Source organism: Physella acuta, unplaced genomic scaffold (assembly GCF_028476545.2).
Source record: "Physella acuta isolate Inbredline_101_S28 unplaced genomic scaffold, ASM2847654v3 ptg000970l, whole genome shotgun sequence".
NCBI classification, from domain to species: domain Eukaryota; kingdom Metazoa; phylum Mollusca; class Gastropoda; family Physidae; genus Physella; species Physella acuta.
Window position 1 is genome coordinate 465,999 of NW_026732487.1, and position 21,443 is coordinate 487,441.

At 42.0% G+C, this 21,443-nt stretch overlaps 1 protein-coding gene across 1 annotated transcript in view; it reads right to left on the reverse strand.

Annotated features, from left to right (window-relative positions):
- Positions 1-20,922, reverse strand: part of LOC131954073 (uncharacterized) — a 92,179-nt gene extending 71,257 nt beyond the window's left edge. The window contains exon 1 of the mRNA XM_059317579.1: positions 20,746-20,922. The gene's annotated coding sequence lies outside the window, so the exon portion shown is untranslated. The remainder of the gene's footprint in view (positions 1-20,745) is intronic.
- Between the last annotated feature and the right edge of the window lie 521 nt (positions 20,923-21,443).

Sequence of the window (21,443 nt, forward strand, 5' to 3'; positions counted from 1 at the left end):
CAACATTCACTAGGTTGATGAAAATATTTTCATAATCCTTTATGTTTGCTAGTTCGTATTTTTATTTTAATGGTTTTATGATGAGGTTAATAATACAATAATGCCACCACTCCTCGCGTGCCACTAGGAGCAGACTTGAAGAGACAAGCTATAGGATGGTATCATTTTTACGGTCCATATGTTGAACAGAAGATATATGTTGAATTATACTGACGATATTTGAAAAGATGATATTATATGTTTACTTATACTGACGATATGTTGATAAGATGTTAAAAATATTACAATAATTAGATTACCATAGTTTATGGTACCTGTTTTACGGACATTTGGTCGGACAAACAAGCCGGCTGTTGGTCGGATGAACTAGGTTCCAGATCGCCGGAAAACCGGAAAATTTGCCGGACAAATTCTACATTTTACCGTTATCAAGCCGTTCAGGTGTTTAGATGTTTAGATAACACCAGTGCAAGTGTTTAAATTACTGTTACAACAATTCAGGTGTTCAAGTTACTTAAATCAATTCAGGTGTTCAAATTATTACATCAAACATAGTCACAAACCCGTATCCATCACAAACACATGTTTGAAAGACAAATTACGACATCTTTCCTATCCATCCTGCTGATGTTATACGACTTAAAAGAATCAACCAATGATCAATACAATTTTGCAGACAGTACAGCAGTAGTAGCCTTTAATCTTACCAAAAAAAGTTAAGTACAGAAACTCATTGAATAGATCGTTACCCAGCAATAACTGAGATGTTGAGTTGGGCTCCGGCTTAATGTAATTTTTGTTGTTAATAAAATAATATTTTGGCCAAAGCTAATCTTTATACTGAAATATATTTTTAAATGAGCGTGAGAAAAAACGGTGCGGGGGAGAGAGGTGATAAAGTATTTGTAATTTTAAATTACGTACGGTATATGTACATTAAACAGACGTAGATTTGTACAATAATGTTCTACAATGTTCGTGAACCACCCAGTGGCGGAACTAGAAAAAAAGGGCCACCCCGCAAAGAAATTTGTTGGGCCCCATATATATATATATATATATATATATATATATATATATATATATATACGAAAAAACCAACATAGAACACTCATTTCGGGCTTGTTCGAGTTTTTTTTTTAAATAATTAAAAATACTTTTTTTTTATTAAATAGTAATAACAAGTTACATCACGTCATTTGTGTGACTGCTAATAGTTTGTTTTGAAAATCTCTGTCTTAACATGTTTTCTGAAAAGCCACATGTCAAAAAGTTGGTCGATATAATATAAAGGATGAAAGCTTTGTATGTGCAATGGTTTCTCGCCGTATGTTTATTTTTATGTTTTTTTTGTATATATATTATTAGTTTTAAATATATTTCCTTTTTGTGCTTTGTCAATCTTTATTATGTATTTTTTAAAATAATAATTAATAGAAGTAATAGCTTTTTAATTTGTTTAGTGCAAATCTATTAAAAGGTGCTTAAGAGCACACATATTTGACTATTTAAAAAAGGGAAATAAGTCATGGAAGTGGTTTGAACGTTTGCGTATCTTTCACGCAATGGATTTATTTTCAAAAGAATTTTTCCGACAACAGCGCGTGTTTGATTGTTGGAGAAAGAGGACCCGGGATGGTGTCTATAGAATAAAGATAATCTAACCTCTGCTGCAGTATTCTTTTTACAAAACAACCATAAAGTCAAAAATGCAGGAAGATTTTTTTTTTTTTACTGTAAAAAAATTGATTATGGTCGGCAGCGGGCCCCTAAACGTCCCGGGCCCCCCCGCAATGCGGGGTCTGGCGGCACTGTAGTTCCGCCCCTGGAACCACCGCAGTTTTCGCTCATGAAGACAGTAGCAAGGGAAATAACCAAGAAAAAGATCAAAGTTTCATGCTTGCAAATCTTGTAATGTCTCTTGTGTTAAAGTTTTATGATTTGTGTTGGATGTGTCCTGTTTTATGTTTCTTGTTTTAATGTGTCTTTTGTTTTAATGTGTCCTGTGTTTTATGTTTCTTGTTTTAATGTGTCCTATGTTTATGTGTCCTGTGTTTTAATGTGTCCTGTTTTATGTGTCTTGTTTAAATGTGTCCTGTATTTTATGTGTCTTGTTTTAATGTGTCCTGTATTTTATGTGTCTTGTTTTAATGTGTCCTGTGTTTTAATGTGTCCTGTTTTATGTTTCTTGTTTTAATGTGTCCTGTGTTTTATGTGTCTTTTTTCTGTCCTGTGTTTTATGTGTCTTGTTTTAATGTGTCCTGTGTTTTATGTGTCTTGTTTTAATGTGTCCTATGTTTATTGTGTCCTGTTTTAATGTGTCCTGTGTTTTAAATTATCTTGTCTTTCATCTGTCAAATTGTTCTTAACATATTCACCTGTAGACAAGGCTGGGATGTGCAGTGGGTGACTTACGTGGACATAAAGGTAAATTTTTAGTCAGCCATGTCTAGCTTACATCATACGCTTATCGGATGGGAACACCTTAAACACAGCATCAGTCTTGTAGAGAATTTGATCTGGTATAATTACTGCCAGTGTTCTTGAAACACAATCAGACGACAACATGACCAGTGGGTCATAGAACACCAGACGACCAAATTAGCTAATGAACCAAACACCAGACGACCAATTGACCAAATACCTGACAACCAATTAATAAAACACTAGACGACCAATTAGTTAAATAACCAAATACCAGACGACCAATGAACCAAACAGGCGACCAATTAATAAAACACCAGACGACCAATTAATGAAACAACAGACGACCAATCAACCAAACACCACACGACCACACACCATCCACCCCACATACAAACAGCTAATCCGATGTGTACCACACACAAGTCTCTCTCTCTCTCCACACCTCAGACAATTTTTTACTGGGCTCTAGTTCCAACTGATCACCGGCTAATTCCTTGTTGTTTTTTCGCTTGCGTAATTCAATTACCGCGACTCGCATGCGTGCCGTTACTATGGCAACGACCGGCAGTTGCCACTCTCCAACGCGTGAAGTTTCCCTTCAGCCAAACGTCAGGACAGGACTGGTTTCAAACTTGATTCAACCGGACAATGTCGTCGCCCTTGTATCAGTACTTTGTCTTCTTATGCTTGCTCGCGACAATTAACCGGCAATTAGCCGGCAATTAACCGGAAATTAACCGGTGCAATCCTTCAAACAATCCGGCACGTCATTCTGTTTGCGCGGGGTTTCAGCCAATGAGAGTTTAGGTAACCGAATCGTCTGCTTGAGTTCTGGCAACACTTGAGACTAAGATTGCAACTTCCGGTTAGATTATGCGATGTAACAGCTCTGTCACAATGGACATCTTTACGGCCTAGCACACTAAGTGAGTTGGAAAACGGTCAGCTGACTGCTTTGTTGGACCGGATGGTCAACAGAATTTGTGTATAGAGGTGTATCATAAGGTCAGTGGCGTAGCGAGGTCGGGTGTCACCCGGTGCGGCACTTAATGGTGTCACCTCCCCAGAGGCGTAGCGACCCTTCCCGAGGACAAACTTTCAAATTTTCGATTTGCACCACCCCCCCCCCTCAAGTTTTTCTCTATATATTTTGCTATTTTTTGCCTTAGTGTCACCCCGCTAAATGGTGTCACCCGGTGCGGTCCGCACCCCCGCCCCCCCCCCCCTCGCTACGCCTCTGCATAAGGTGTTATGAATCCGAATCGTAACCAATCATGAGCAATGGCGTCACTAGATGGGGTTTAACCCGGTGCATTAACTGAGGGGTGTCATTTCCCCCTCCCCACTTCCAAAAAAACTGTCCATTTTCTGTTAGGTGTCACCCCTCTCCCCAATATATTTTGTTATTTTAACTGAAAAAAAAATTGTTTTGGCAGTAATTCATACACCTTTTTGTCGTGGTGTCACGCCCTAACTAGTTTAGTTCACCCCCCCCCCCCCCCCTCCCCTTCCCTGTAACAGCGCTGATCATTAATGAGTACAGCCGTCGTTTCTGGAGGTTTCTAACCAATCTAACGCTACAGACACCGTCGATTAAATATCAGAGACCTTTCCAGAACGTTCGACAGCACTCCCCCTTACTGAAATATTCCTCCAATGAATTAGATAATTGAATCCCAAAAAAAAAACTCTCGCCATGGCCAGGATTTTTGAAAGATTTCATTTTAATCCGATGTCGAAAGCCCGGAATGATTGGAGTAGCTTCCCCTGTCTGCCAGCGGTTATCTTCCCTTGAGCGGTCATCTATTACACAACGGTCACGTGATTTTATCTACCCGTGACGTAATGAGGAACATCGTTAATCGGTACATACGGTGGGGGGGGGGGGGGTGAAAACAATGTTCTGATTTTTATAATTATTTTCACATTTCGTAACAGAATGTCTGTAAACTATATCAAGATTCTGGCTTAAACTTTAATGACAGGAATCAATAACATGGTGTAATACATAGGGGGGGGGGGGGATCTGATCAAGAATATTATGAACCGTATTCTTTATTAGGGTTTTCATTTGAACAGTGTACTTAATCAAGGACTTTTCATGAACTATCCTGTTTATCAGGGATTTTATAAGAAGTTTGTTGTTTATAAAGGATTTTGTATGAACTATGTTTTAAACAAAAGATTGTGAATGAACGATGTTTTTTATAAAGGGTGTTGTTTATAAAGGATGTTATTTATATGAACAGTGGGATTAGGGATGGAGCACTTCCCCTCCTATATACGACCTTTCCCCACCCCCTGCCCCACCCCCTGCCCCACCCCCTGCCCCACCCCTGCCCCACCCCCTGATGTTTGGTCTTGGGGTCTAACAAGCCGCAAGAGACAGTGACGTCATCCAGTGCGTGTAGCAGCTACTCACGAGAAGTCGGGATGAAAGGCCCCCGGACATTAATTACATCGGTGATTGGATCATTAATTACCTCGGTGATTGAGATCGATGCTGGTACTCGCACTTTATTATGGCCTTGGTCAAGATGTTGACTAGAACTTTGTCAAGATGTTGACTCGACAACAAGATGTTGACTCGTACTTTATCAAGATGTTGACTTGAACTTTGTCTCGAACTTTTTCAAGATGTTGACTCAAACTGTCAAGATGTTGACTCGAACTTTGTCAAGATGTTGACTCATACCTTACAGGGACCAGGATGTTGACTGGAAGTTGCAAAAAAGTTGACTCGTAGGCTACTCCGCTGGGGGTAAGATGTTGACTCGTAAAGCAATGAGGCCCTTTACATGAGCAGACGGCTCAAACCTGTGATCTTACATGAGCAGACGGCTCAAACCTTCGATCCTGTCGACTTCGGCCTTCAGATAAAGTTCATTTCCATCAGCCAATCAGCTGCGGCTTCAGACCGGCCAATCGTTTGCCCTTTTAGTAACAATCAAATCACGTGACCTTTTCAGCCGCAGCAGAAAGTGTGTACGGAGCACATTTGTTAAAACAAGAGAGAGAAGAGTTTATGTTTTCTGTCGTACATCGCGGGTCCAAGTTGCTTCTGTATGCTTCAATGTACGCTTTAATGTACGCTTCAATGTACGCTTTAATGTACGCTTCAATGTACGCATCAATGTATGCTTCAATGTACGCTTCAATGTATGCTTGAATGTATGCTTGAATGTATGCTTGAATGTATGCTTCAATGTCTGCTTCAATGTATGCTTCAATGTCTGCTTCAATGTATGCTTCAATGTATGCTTCAATGTATGCTTCAATGTACGCTTCAATGTATGCTTCAACGTACGCTTCAAAGTATGCTTCAGTGTATGCTTCAATGTGTGCTTCAATGTATGCTTCAAGATTATTTTTTTTTTAGTGTAGAAGCATACACACAAACACACACACACATATATATATATATATATATATATATATATATATATATATATATATATATAAATATATATATATATATAAATATATATATATTAGTTTATATTGAGAGAGAAAGAGATAGAAATAGGGGGAGGGAGTGACGATATAGAGAATAATTGCAAGAATTATGTTATCTTGTATCTAGTAATAACGTAATTTTAGGGTAACGATATATATATATATATATATATATATATATATATATATATATATATATATATATATATATATATATATATATATATATATATATATATATATATAGAACTCCGCTTTATAGATATCCCTAGCCTCCATAACTCCAAGCATTACACCACCCACCCACCGATGTAACTTTGGAAAGTTCGCCAAACCATAGTAATCTTTCGACAGACCACAGTAATCCATCTCCACACATGAACACAGTGTGTTTGGGCGGGTTGAGATCAGAGGCCAAGAGAAGACAACTGACATCCGTCTCGTGTACTGTTGGAAGGGAGATAATGGATCTGTGGAACACGAGTTGATGAGCCGGGATATAAGGGGAGAGAACTCAACTGTAACGAGCCCAACACAGTTTGAAGTGAAACATTTGGTAGGGGAACGTTTTAGGGTAGGTTCAACAAGGTCTTTTCGAAATAGCAGAAACTGTCCGAACATTCGCATTTTAATTTCCTACAGTTTCTAAAAATAGATTTAAGACGTTAAAGCTTCTTATCGGGATCTAATTACATCATAAATAACAGATAAAGCGGAATGAGTGTCTTAAAATAAGCAAGATAAAACAGATGATTTCGTTTATTCAACATACAACACCATCAGTTGATTTCGTGAATTCAACATCCAACATCATCAGCTTATTTCGTTAATTCAACATCCAACATCCTACACATTTCGCCCTCTTCAAATCTCGGCGACTTGCCTACCACGCCAAACATCCAACACAATTCGCCCTCTTCAAATCTCAGCGACTTGCCTACCACGCCAAACATCCAACACATTTCGCCCTCTTCAAATCTCAGCGACTTGCCTACCACGCCAAACATCCACCACATTTCGCCCTCTTCAAATCTCGGCGACTTGCCTACTACGCCAAACATCCTACACTTTTCGCCCTCTTCAAATCTCGGCGACTTGCCTACCACGCCAAACATCCAACACATTTCGCCCTCTTCAAATCTCGGCGACTTGCCTACCACGCCAAACATCCACCACATTTCGCCCTCTTCAAATCTCGGCGACTTGCCTACCACGCCATTTTACAGCGCGAACCTCGTGGGATCGATTAAGAAACCCCCAGGTCGGGCTAATTAGGTAATTAAAAAGTAAATGACGTCAGTGAGGGATTGTGTCAGTTTATTTCGTGATTAACCTTCGCTACAACTCGGATTTATTTTTTAACGGTTCGCGACATGCCCCCCCCCCCCCCTAAAGGCCGAGGTTCGCGACATGCCCCAAACTGCCCCTAACGATTCGCGTCATGCCCCTAAATGCCATAGTTCGCAACATGCCCCTAAATGCCATAGTTCGCGACATGCCCCTAAATGCCATAGTTCGCGACATGCCCCCCCCCCCCCCTAACGGCCACTGTGTTGTATAAATTACATTGACATGTTATGAGTAACACACTGTCTTTGTTTGACGGAATATTTTGGGATTTCAGCACTTCCGTGTTATGAACAAGGGGAAGCTATCCTGAACTTTCGAGTACTCACGACTATGTAGTGCTAAGAACGATCAGTGTATATGAACTTAGAGCATTAATGTAGTAATCATAGCACCCGTGATACCCGGATGTAAAATAATTTAACTATACTAAGGCCTTGAACATGATATGAAAAACCATTTTATTAAAATTGTTAAACGTTTTAATTAAATTATGTTCATTAGGGCTAGTTAATTGGGCCTGGACGAGAAACAAAGTTTCAGCTAAGTAAGCGAGACGGTCCCATAAAGCACTTTCACGCTGGAGTTATTTCAACATTCACCCCAATAGATCTATTCCTGTTGCCATGGTTACAGGAAATGATTGGTTAGCGCGGCTATGATGATAAAACCCGCATCAATCTACGACCATCGCTAACTAGTGTTCTGGTGTAATGGTGTAAGGTGTTTTGGTGTAACGATGTTATGGTGTTCTGGTGGTATGGTGTTATAGTGTTATGGTGTTATGATGTTATAGCGTTGTATTGGTGTGGTGTTATGGTGTTATGTTGTTATGGTTTTGTGTTGTTATGGTGTTGTAGTGTTGTATTGTTCTGGTGTTCTGGGGATCAACCATTGTAACAACAAATCTCCAGCCACGGTTGGTCAACTGTAGCCATCTACTTTAAGCTAACATTTAGTCGTCTGCTTTAAGTAAACATACAGCTAACTTTAGGTCGTTCAGATTTGAACATTTGGTCCACCGTATTTAGCATTTAGTTTTTTGATGAGCATTTAACTGGCTACCAAGATCACGTGACATTGAAAGCTTGGTTCACCTGGTGAACAAGGTCACAAAGTCCTGTAAAAGACATTCAGGTTAGAGTGAGTGTTAGGGTTTAAAAGTTTTGCTATCAGGAGTAAATCGATAATTGGCCCAATCATTAGTGTAATCGATAATTAGCCCGATAATTAGGTTTATCGATAGGAATTATTGGCACTAGAAGCAAACAGCCGCTGTAATCGCTGTAAGGTTTCTCTGTAAACCACATGCTGCTCGGGTAATTAGTTTTCTAATTATAGAACAGTGACGTCACGCTGCCGTTAACAACTGTGACAGAGTGAAACAAAATAGACAGACTGTGACAAAAGACAGACAAAGGACAGACAGAAGACAGACAGAAGACAGACACCAGACGGAGAGACGTGCGAGAGAAACTGCGAGTCTGGAGCTAAACAAGGCCAACAGGTGTTTACATACAATTAACACTGGATCACTTGTGTTTACGGCGTGTTGTCAGTCAGGTGGTGGTGGGAAACTGGGGGGGGGGGGGGGAGGGGATGGGTGGTTAGTTGGGGGAAAAGTCGAGGATGGGTGGGGTGGGGTGATGGTTGTGGTGGGTGGGTGTGGCGATTGGTTGGCGATGGGTGAAGTTGTGATGTTGTGAGTGGGTTGATGGTGGGATGATGTTGGTTGTTTTTTCTAGACCCTACCTAAATGAGGGTTTGGCGAAAGGTGAGGAATGAAGCTGGTGACACGTGAAACTAAACAAAGTGAAACGTGAAACGTGAACCTGGTGACACCTTACCAGTGGTGATGAAGAAGTGAATCGCGAACTGTATGTCATAACAAAAACGTGGCCACCAGCAAGTACACCGCGCTACTTGTACAAGCAAGTACACTTCATCTTTTCTCTGATGTACACAAACTACAACATTGGATAGTCTGTCAACTACCCGATCAATATGTATGGGGAATCGGCCTGCAATTATTTGTTATTAGCGCCAGAGATGTCCCTTTAATCATTGGAAAATCTCGAGGCTTAAGAAATTTTAAGGTGTATTGGGGTTTAGAGATGCATTGTAGAGGGTTGATGTGTGATATAGACTGTAGAGGGTTGGTGTGTAATATACATTGTAGAGGGTTGGTGTGTGATATACATTGTAGAGGGTTGGTGTGTGATATACACTGTAGAGGGTTGGTATGAGATACACATAGTTTAGGGTTGGTGTGTGATACACAGTATAAAGGGTTGGTGTATAGATATATATTTTAGTGGGTTGGAGTATTGTGTCTTAGAACATTTTTGTAGAGGGTTGGTGTGTGATACATGTTGTAGAGGGTTTGTGTATAATAGCCTAGATACATATTAAAAAGGGGGTTGGCGATACACATTATAGGGAGTTGGGATATAGATTTAGATAAATATTTTATACAATTTAAAAAGGTTAGAATATGGATGCCCTCTAAGAAGCATAAGAAAAAACAAATGTCAATTAGAAGTACAACAATATTTTTTTCTGAAACTGTTTGACCTAATTGTGAAGTATAAGTGCTTATATTTTAACTTTAGTGAATAATTGATGCGATATAACCAGCGGTTATTTAAAATCAATTTCAGCTTAATGTTTACCGTCTCTTAATGTTCTACGGATGATTTAGAAATAAACATTTCGAGATATGAATAGAAATTGTGTTCGTATAATCAAAATAAGTGCAGTGATATTAAAACCATTAATGTAAAATGTGTATGAAGATTTTTAAACAAATTAAAAAGTTGAAAGTACCAGCTTTTGTTTTAATAACCATCAGGTAAAATTACCTAATGACTAACATCGTAAATAAAGTTTTTTATACATATCAGGTAAAACTACCCAATGACTAACATCGTAAATAAAGTTTTTTATACATATCAGGTAAAACTACCCAATGACTAACATCGTAAATAAGTTTTTTTATACACATCAGGTAAAAAAAACCTAATGATCAACATCGTAATTAAGGTTTTTATGCATATCAGTAAAAAATATCTACTGACCAACACCCCAAATAAGGGTATGAATACCTATGAAGAACATGAATTACGTAGCATGTCGACTACCGGGCATTTAAATACACTTAGACATTTTTGGTGGCTAGGTTTTTGTTTCGTTTAGAGTTTAGAAAGTGGTGAATATTTTTATTTCAGTATTTCCATTGTGTTACAAGTTTTATAATTTTTACTTTCTCGAATACAGAGTATAGAGGAAGTATTGTAATCGTGCACAAAAATCACATGAAATTTTGACAGTTTTCACTGTTTTACTTCTCAGTACTTCATCATATACGGAGTATAATGAACTTTTTTCGATAACCGAAAGTGGAACTTATTCTACTTTTTGTTTTTCATAAGCCTATAACTTGAGTTCTGTTTCAGATAGATAAACGAAATTTCACATGTAAGTAAGATATCTAATTCTCTGCCTTCTAACGAATTTTGAGTTATTTCCGTTGACCGGAAGTAGTAATTTACGATAATTTTCGATTTCTCAAAAAAACGCATCTGAATTTATTAAGTACTAATATTTCGCACTATTATACACATATTGTTCGCCGTTCACTTGCTGCGCAATTCTTTAATTCTATTTTTAAAAGTTTAAGTAATTAAAAATGGAGTAAAAATCATGTCTATATCCCGAGTTGCCATCCCCCGTAGTGTTATATAAGAATATTCGAGAAAGTTTAGGGGAGATCACCCCCGGTTTATTTATTTCAATATTTCCATTGTCATGAAAAGGGCAGCATTGATTATTTCAATATTTTCATTGTGTTTAGGAATCAGGAGAGGGGAGGGGTAGGCACGGTCGACCTTAATAAAAAAGGAAAATTTAAAAAATATTTTTTCCCATCTGTTTCTCGTTTATTTATTTTTCTTGCCCGAATGTTTCGCAACCTAAGAAAAGATAATGTTTAAAACAGGTTTTATCAAAGCATCCCAGAGGTCCAAACTTCATCAAACTATACCAAAGGTCCAAACTTTATCGAACTATACTGAAGGTCCAAACTTTATCAAACTATACCAAAGGTCCAAATTTTATCAAACTATACCAAAGGCCCAAACTTTATCAAACTATTCCAAAGGTCCAAACTTTATCAAACTATATCAAAGGTCCAAAATATATCAAACTATACCAAAGGTCCAAAATATATCAAACTATACCAAAGGTCCAAACTTTATCAAACTATTCCAAAGGTCCAAACTTTATCAAACTATACCAAAGGCCCAAACTTTATCAAAGCATCCCAGAGATCCAAACTTTATCAAACTATTCCAAAGGTCCAAACTTTATCAAACTATTCCAAAGGTCCAAACTTTATCAAACTATATCAAAGGTCCAAAATATATCAAACTATACCAAAGGTCCAAAATATATCAAACTATACCAAAGGTCCAAACTTTATCAAACTATACCAAAGGTCCAAACTTTATCAAACTATTCCAAAGGTCCAAACTTTATCAAACTATATCAAAGGTCCAAAATATATCAAACTATACCAAAGGTCCAAAATATATCAAACCTTACTTAAGGTCCAAAATATATCAAACTATTCCAAAGGTCCAAATTTTATCAAACTATACCAAAGGTCCAAACTTTATCAAACCATACTAAAGGTCCTACGGACATAAAGACCTTTTGCCCTACACACAACACCGATCGTGTACCGTCATAAAGATAAAAAACCTTAAGACCTTAAGACCAATCCTCCTAAATACATGTCGTCCTACCAACCTCAAGACCTATCGTCCTACCAACCTCAAGACCTATCGTCCAACCGTCCAAAAGACATCGTCCTGCCGACCATAGACCTATCGTCCTACCGACCTCAAGACCTATCGTCCTACCAACCGCAAGACCTATCGTCCAACCGTCCAAAAGACATCGTCCTGCCGACCATAGACCTATCGTCCTACCGACCTCAAGACCTATCGTCCTACCAACCGCAAGACCTATCGTCCAACCGTCCAAAAGACATCGTCCTACGGACCAAAGACCTATCGTCCTACCGACCAAAGACCTATCGTCCTACCGACCAAAGACCTATCGTCCTACCGTCCAAAGATCTATCGTCCTACCGACCAAAGACCTATCTTCCTACCGACCAAAGACCTATCGTCCTACCGACCAAAAGACTTATCGTCCTACCGACCAAAGACCTATCATCCTACCGACAAAAAGACCTATTGTCCTACCGACCAAAGACCTATCGTCCTACCGACCAAAAGACTTATCGTCCTACCGACCAAAGACCTATCATCCTACCGACCAAAAGACCTATCGTCCTACCGACCAAAGACCTATCGTCCTACGAATTGTTAGTCGTAGTGTGAGCCACGTGAGGTGATCGCGTGATGAAAACATTTTAAAACCAGATTTCAACATTTGTTGGCGTCCACCTTGTTGGATGTTGATGGAGTGGCTGAAATTCTATACACGATTTTGTTGGTTTTTGTAGGGTTGGTAGTACAGCAAGTTTTGTTAGTCCTTGTAATGTGGAATGACTTTTTGTTCTCTGTGAAGAATTGCTCAGGCCTCATTTCACCGCTAGAGGGGGCTGTTCGACAAAACAACTTCCTGCTGTGACGTCACCAGCTTCCCAAGCTCAAAAAATAGTCTTATGGTCGTATGTTATCTGGTCAGTCGCAGAGCCTGTCAGCCGGAAAGCCGGTCAGCCGGAAAGCCGGTCAGCCGTGAAACTGACTTCAGTATCAGCGATGGCATATCTGAGGTTGTCGGATCGATTTTTTTTTTGTTTTTGAACCCACGTTTGGCTGTACTGTAACTTGTGTAAGTGAAAAGTGCAGAAGCTACAGTACTTGTGGTTGTTGGGAAAATGTCAACAACTTATAAATAACACACACTCGGGCCGAGGCTGAAAGGCTGGGGCCTAGAATAAGCTGATGGGCCGCGAACTGCCGGCTCCAGACGTACTCCCTCACCCCCAACCCTCAGAGTTTCTTCATGGCATCTCTTCGGGGGGGGGGGGGCTAAGCCCCCCGAAAAAAGTCTACCGCCCCCCCCCCCCCCCGAACGAAATAAAATATATGTAATTTATATAGAAAGTATATACTTTTAACAGTGTCCGCCCCCCCCCCCGAAGAAAGTCTACCGCCCCCCCCCCGAAAATTTCAAGTGCCCCCCCCCCCCCGGAGAAAAAAGTCTGGTAGAAACACTGCCCAGCCTACAGCCAGAAAGTGTGCCCCCCCCCCCCCCTGCCCGTCCCACCAGGCAACAACGAAAGTGTGCATTACGTGTTGTCAACATTCTTCTCTCCACCGATTGATTGCCCGAGTTCAAGTATTTTTAGAGCGATGTAAACTCGCTTGTAACAAGCAGGCCACTTAGTCTGTCACATTGATTTCAGCTGGATGCCAATCTACTCGCTCTACACACCAATTAGGCCATCGAATGACGTGGGCCATCGAAAGACATCCGCCATCGAATGACGTGGGCCATCGAATGACGTGAGCCATCAAATGACGTGGCCATCGAATGACATGGGCCATCGAATGACGTGGCCCATCAAATGAATCTGGCCGTTTCAAAAATTAAGTTATAAAATGAAAAGACCATCACATGAAGTAGGCCGATAAATGAAGTAGGCCAACGAATGAAGTAGGTCAACAACTGAAGTAGGTCAATACAAGAAGTAGGCCATCTTATAAACTTCCGTCACCGATTTAACATAGGGAAAATAATCGGGCGTCACGGTTGGTTGCTAGCAGCCATTGTGTCACGCCCAACTTGCACGTGCAATCCCTCTACCCCCCCCCCCCCCCCCCCCGGCCTTGTGAAGAGTGGCAACTGACCATAGTCTACTTTTTAAAATCACAGGGGTCTCACACAGGGATCCCACACAGGGGTCTCACACAGGGATCCCACACAGGGATCTCACACAGGGATCTCACACAGGGATCTCACACTGGGATCTCACACAGGGATCCCACACAGGGATCTCACACAGGGATCTCACACAGGGATCCCACACAGGGATCTCACACAGGGATCCCACACAGGGATCTCACACAGGGATCTCACACAGGGATCTCACACTGGGATCTCACACAGGGATCTCACACAAGGATCTCACACAGGGATCTCACACAGGGATCTCACACAGGGATCTCACACAGGGATCTGCCACAGGTATCTACCACAGGGATCTCACACAGGGGTCTCACACAGGGATCCCACACAGGGATCTCACACAAGGATCTCACACAGGGATCTTACACAGGGATCTCACACAGGTATCTACCACAGGGATCTCACACATGCATGGCATGGGATGGGGATCGTAATTGGTTTGTTGATACCACAGACAGTAATGTGTCACATATAGACAATACTGTATCACCACAGACAGTACTGTATCACCACAGACAGTACTGTGTCACCACATACAATGTGTCACCACATACAATACTGTGTCACCACATACAATAATGTGTCACCACATACAATAATGTGTCACCACATACAATAATGTGTCACCACATACAATAATGTGTCACCACATACAATACTGTGTCACCACATACAATACTGTTTCACCACATACAATAATGTCACCACATACAATAATGTGTCACCACATACAATAATGTCACCACATACAATACTGTGTCACCACATTCAATAATGTCACTACATACAATAATGTGTCACCACATACAATAATGTCACCACATACAATACTGTGTCACCACATACAATAATGTGTCACCACATACAATACTGTGTCACCACATACAATAATGTCACCACATACAATAATGTGTCACCACATACAATAATGTCACCACATACAATAATGTGTCACCACATACAATAATGTCACCAGATACAATACTGTGTCACCACATACAATAATGTGTCACCACATACAATAATGTCACCACATACGATAATGTGTCACCACAAACAGTACTGTGTCACCACAGAGAATACAACTGAAAGTACTTTAACAAAATATTATCTCCATCAATGTCCACGCACCTGGTCCATCCTGTTTAGTATCGAACCAATTTATCTAAAAATGGAAATGTTGACTTTGTCGCATTGTCTTCAATTTGATAATTGATCATAAGAATCGATACCGTTTTGTATACCGCCACATAACGCTCTATGGTAATCGAATACGTTGTAATGTATTATGTATGATGTATCGATTAGTTTTCATTGACTCCACCGTGATCGCTGTTTGATAAAATGGTGGAAAGTCTTTAGCTAGTTAAGGACTAGGACATTTAATTGTGTCCTGTGTTCGGTGTCAGGACATTTAATTGTGTCCTGTGTTCGGTGGCAGGACATTTAATTGTGTCATGCCGTAAGGACCAGGACAACCCCCATTAATCCCCCACGCCCAATTGATGTGTGTTGTCTGACCTGACAAAATGTTTGCCGGTTAAACTTGACCTGTCAAAATGTTTGCCGGTTAAACTTGACCTGACAAAATGTTTGCCGGCTAAACTTGACCTGACAAAATGTTTGCCGGTTAAACTTGACCTGTCAAAATGTTTGCAGGTTAAACTTGACCTGACAATATGTTTGCAGGTTAAACTTGACCTGTCAAGAAGACCACAAGGTCGACCAGGATTTTGTTTAAAAATTTGTTTTGATGAGAGAATGCACAACACAGCCGATCACGGGGCGTTGAAGTATTTTTTAACCTCCCACCCCCCCCCACCCCCCACCCACTTATAAAAATGATCATCAATGATTCTGTGAAAATCGATGCACCGCTGCGGAAAATGGCATAAATGTGCTTTACATTGGAGGCACAGGAGGGAAGGGCAGGGAGGGAGAGGGGGGTAAAGGGAGGAGTGAGGTGGTGAGGTAAGAGGAGGGTGTAGTGGTGTTGGGGATGCTTTATATTGGGGGCGAGAAGTATGAAGGAGGGAGGTGGGGGAGGGGAGGGAGGTGGGGGAGGGGAGGGAGGTGGGGGGGGGAGCACTGGAGACGCAGGCAGCAATAATTGAATTGTTTTCAGTAACCCACCTCAGCTCTGTTTACTAATGGTTGGATCAGTCTGAGTCGAAACAAGATGGCGGGATAGCAGTTTCCGGTCAGATGGGATCATGGGATTGAGTTTAATGGGGGACGTCATGTTTGTTGTCAACTGTTTCAAACACGCTGGTCCTTGGTGGTGAAACTAATGGCAGAAGGTGATACACTGGGGGATGATGGCAGGAGGTGACACATTGAGGACATGATGGCAGGAGGTGACACATTAAGGACGAGATGGCAGGAGGTGACACATTGAGGACATGATAGCAGGAGGTGACACATTGAAGGCATGATGGCAGGAGGTGACACATTGAGGACATGATGGCAGGAGGTGACACATTGAGGACATGATGGCAGGAGGTGACACATTAAGGACGAGATGGCAGGAGGTGACACATTGAAGGCATGATGGCAGGAGGTGACACATTGAGGACATGATGGCAGGAGGTGACACATTAAGGACGAGATGGCAGGAGGTGACACATTGAGGACATGATGGCAGGAGGTGACACATTGAGGACATGATGGCAGGAGGTGACACATTGAAGGCATGATGGCAGGAGGTGACACATTGAGGACATGATGGCAGGAGGTGACACATTGATGACATGATGGCAGGAGGTGACACATTGAAGGCATGATGGCAGGAGGTGACACATTGAGGACATGATGGCAGGAGGTGACATATTGAGGACATGATGGCAGGAGGTGACACATTGAGGACATGATGGCAGGAGGTGACACATTGAGGACATGATGGCAGGAGGTGACACATTGAGGACATGATGGCAGGAGGTGACACATTGAGGACATGATGGCAGGAGATAACACATTGAGGACATGATGGCAGGAGGTGACACATTGAGGACATGATGGCAGGAGGTGACACATTGAAGGCATGATGGCAGGAGGTGACACATTGAGGACATGATGGCAGGAGGTGACACATTGAGGACATGATGGCAGGAGGTGACACATTGAGGACATGATGGCAGGAGGTGACACATTGAGGACATGATGGCAGGAGGTGACACTTTGGGGACATGATGGCAGGAGGTGACACATTGAGGACAAGATGGCAGGAGGTGACACATTGAGGACATGATGGCAGGAGGTGACACATTGATGACATGATGGCAGGAGGTGACACATTGAGGACATGATGGCAGGAGGTGACACATTGAGGACATGATGGCAGGAGGTGACACATTGAGGACATGATGGCAGGAGGTGACACATTGAGGACATGATGGCAGGAGGTGACACACTGAGGACATGATGGCAGGAGGTGACACATTGAGGACATGATGGCAGGAGGTGACACATTGAGGACATGATGGCAGGAGGTGACACATTGAGGACATGATGGCAGGAGGTGACACATTGAGGACATGATGGCAGGAGGTGACACATTGAGGACATGATGGCAGGAGGTGACACATTGAGGACATGATGGCAGGAGGTGACACATTGAGGACATGATGGCAGGAGGTGATACATTGGGGACATGATGGCAGGAGGTGACACATTGGGGCATGATGGCAGGAGGTGACACACTGAAGACATGATGGCAGGAGGTGACACATTGAGGACATGATGGCAGAAGGTGACACATTGGGGATATGATGGCAGGAGGTGACACTTTTGGGACATGATGGCAGGAGGTGACACATTGAAGACATGATGGCAGGAGATGACACATTGAGGACATGATGGCAGGAGGTGACACACTGAAGACTTAACAGCAGGGGCGGGGGGGGGGGGGGGGGCTTAAGGGGTGACAACGTATTAAAATGTTCAGATGTTTAAAACAGATTATGTGTTCGGTTGTAAGTAGCGGTAGCTTACCCGTGCTACATACTTTAAGTAATTCATCAATTCCACATGATTTAATATAAAGTTACTTAAGTAACTGATGAATATAATTTGTTTCCAATTACGTGAGGTAACCTCAGACAGTGTTTCTTCCAGACTTTTTTCTTGAAATTTTCGGGGGGGGGGGGGGGGGCGGTAAAAAATTTTCGGGGGGGAGCTATGCCTGGAAGAAACTCTGACCTCAGAGACTCCCGCCCACCTGTCATTGGGGGGTGACACAGTTGCAAGTGGTGACCCATTAAAGACCTGATTCGCCACACAGGTGTCACCAAACCTAGCCACGCCACCAACCATGTTTTATCTCTCGACAACATGCCAGTGCTCACCAGGAGGAGCCACCAAGACAGCGGTCACGTGTTGGCATCAAATATTCATGGCTGACCACGACCCTGGACTCGGGCTAAAAAAAATCAATCGGAATGTGAGACTCCCTGCATTGTCAGTCGTCATCAAACTACGTGTTCAATCGTCATCAAACTACGTGTTCAATCGTCATCAAACTACGTGTTCAATCGTCATCAAACTACGTGTTCAATCGTCATCAAACTACGTGTTCAATCGTCATCAAACTACGTGTTCAATCGTCATCAAACTACGTGTTCAATCGTCATCAAACTACGTGTTCAATCGTCATCAAACTACGTGTTCAATCGTCATCAAACTACGTGTTCAATCGTCATCACGTTTTCAATCGTCATCAAACTACGTTTTCAATCGTCATCAAACTACGCGTTCAATCGTCATCAAACTACGTGTTCAATCGTCATCGTCATCAAATTACGTGTTCAATTTGCTGGGGAAGCTTTTTATTGCGGCGACTGTTTGTAAATACACCGTGTCATTCTCAACTGTTTGTCACGTGTTAGTTTATTGCTAGTGTCATTCGAACCGCAGTCAACAGCGTGGGTGGTGGTGATGGGGGTGTGATGGTGTCGTGATCCAGTTATATAGGATCAGTAATATGGGACCAGTTATATGGGACTAGTAATATGGGACCAGTACTGCGCAGTGTTTCTTCCAGAATTTTTTCTCCGGGGGGGGGGGGGGGTGGGCACTTGAAATTTTCGGGGAGGGAGGTCTTTCTTCGGGGGGGGGGCGGACACTGTTAAAAGTATATATTTTCTATATAAATTATACAAATTTCATTTCGTTCGGGTGGGGGGGGGGGGGGTAAAAAATTTTCGGGGCCGAAGAGATGCCTGGAAGAAACTCTGGTACTGCGCTAGTATCAGAGAAAACACCATAACATTATCGACTGTGTGAAAATGCTGTTATAGGGATATTAATTTTTGTGTTTTATATCTCGTCATGCACAGGTGGTCAACTTTATTTTGTGTAAAAATGAAGGTCAACTTTATTCTATATTACAGCGATGGTCAACTTTATTCTACATCACAGCGATGGTCAACTTTATTCTACATCACAGCGATGGTCAACTTTATTCTACATCACAGCGATGGTCAACTTTATTCTACATCGCAGCGATGGCGACTTTATTCTACATCACAGCAAGGGTCAACTTTATTCTACATCACAGCGATGGTCAACTTTATTCTACATCACAGCGATGGTCAACTTTATTCTACATCACAGCGATGGTCAACTTTATTCTACATCACAGCGAGGGTCAACTTTATTCTACATCACAGCGATGGTCAACTTTATTCTACATCACAGCGATGGTCAACTTTATTCTACATCACAGCGATGGTCAACTTTATTCTACATCACAGCGATGGTCAACTTTATTCTACATCACAGCGAGGGTCAACTTTATTCTACATCACAGCGATGGTCAACTTTATTCTACATCACAGCGATGGTCAACTTTATTCTACATCACAGCGATGGTCAACTTTATTCTATATCAGAGCGATGGTCAACTTTATTCTACATCACAGCGAGGATCAACTTTATTCTACATCACAGCGATGGTCAACTTTATGTTAGATGTGACAGATTGCGAGACGAGCTGTACTACCACACACATCTAGGTCATGGGTCATAGGTCATGGGTCAGTGTTTTGTCTGGTGAGAACACAATAACAAATATAAAATAGCCTGCGTGTCGGCTACATGAAAACAATGACCAAGGCTACCTGTATGGCTACATGAAACAATGACCAAGGCTACCTGTATGGCTACATGAAACAATGACCAAGGCTACCTGTATGACTAGATGAAAACAATAACCACGGCTACCTATTTGGCTACATGAAAACAATGACCAAGGCTACCTGTATGGCTAGATGAAAACAATGACCAAGGCTACCTGTATGACTAGATGAAAACAATGACCAAGGCTACCTATTTGGCTACATGAAAACAATGACCAAGGCTACCTGTATGACTAGATGAAAACAATGACCTAGGCTACCTATTTGGCTACATGTAAACAATGACCAAGGCTACCTGTATGACTAGATGAAAACAATGACCAAGGCTACCTGTATGACTAGATGAAAACAATGACAAAGACTACCTGGTGGCTACATGAAAACAATGACCAAGGCTACCTGTGTGGCTACATGACTACAACACATCTGTACGTACCGGTCAGCTGCTCGTGACCCAGCTAAATATCGATCCCTAGAGCCTGGTGACGCCCCCCATTGAATGAAAGATCAGCCACAAATTTGGAGACGTCTAAGAGGTCCGGACACAAACTGGCCGGGTTTCACAGACTCAAGAATGTAAACAAATCCGCGCTCCACGCGAGGCCAGACAACAGCAGCACTCCCTGGGTCTGGAAACACAGCCATTGACAAGCGCGCGTGCTACACGACAGACATTGAGCATGTGACGACGACAGAGAGCCACTCACCCACACACACACACACACACAGACACGCGCGCGCGACGCTCACGTGCCCTTGATAGTGCGGAGAAAGGAAATTCTATTAAAAGTCGTTCGAGATGCCGCCAAGATCTAAGGTAATACTTCGTGAAAGAGGGGGGGGGGGGGGTAAGAGGGAGGTGATTTATCGGGTGATACACGTGAATGTTCAGCGGTGTGTCTCTAACGTTGTCTACATCTTTATTACACAGTTTTTTCTCTCTCCCACACATTTATGTACAACTCCACCGGTGTCCATTAACTGCACTGCCGGCTCCACCTATATCAGCTCCACTGTCAGATCCACTTCTGTCAGCCCACCTGTGTCTATGAAATAGTTCACGCTTCAAGTAGTTGACAGTTGGTGATCCCAAACTATGACGTTTGCCCAATATAACACCACACCCCCACACAT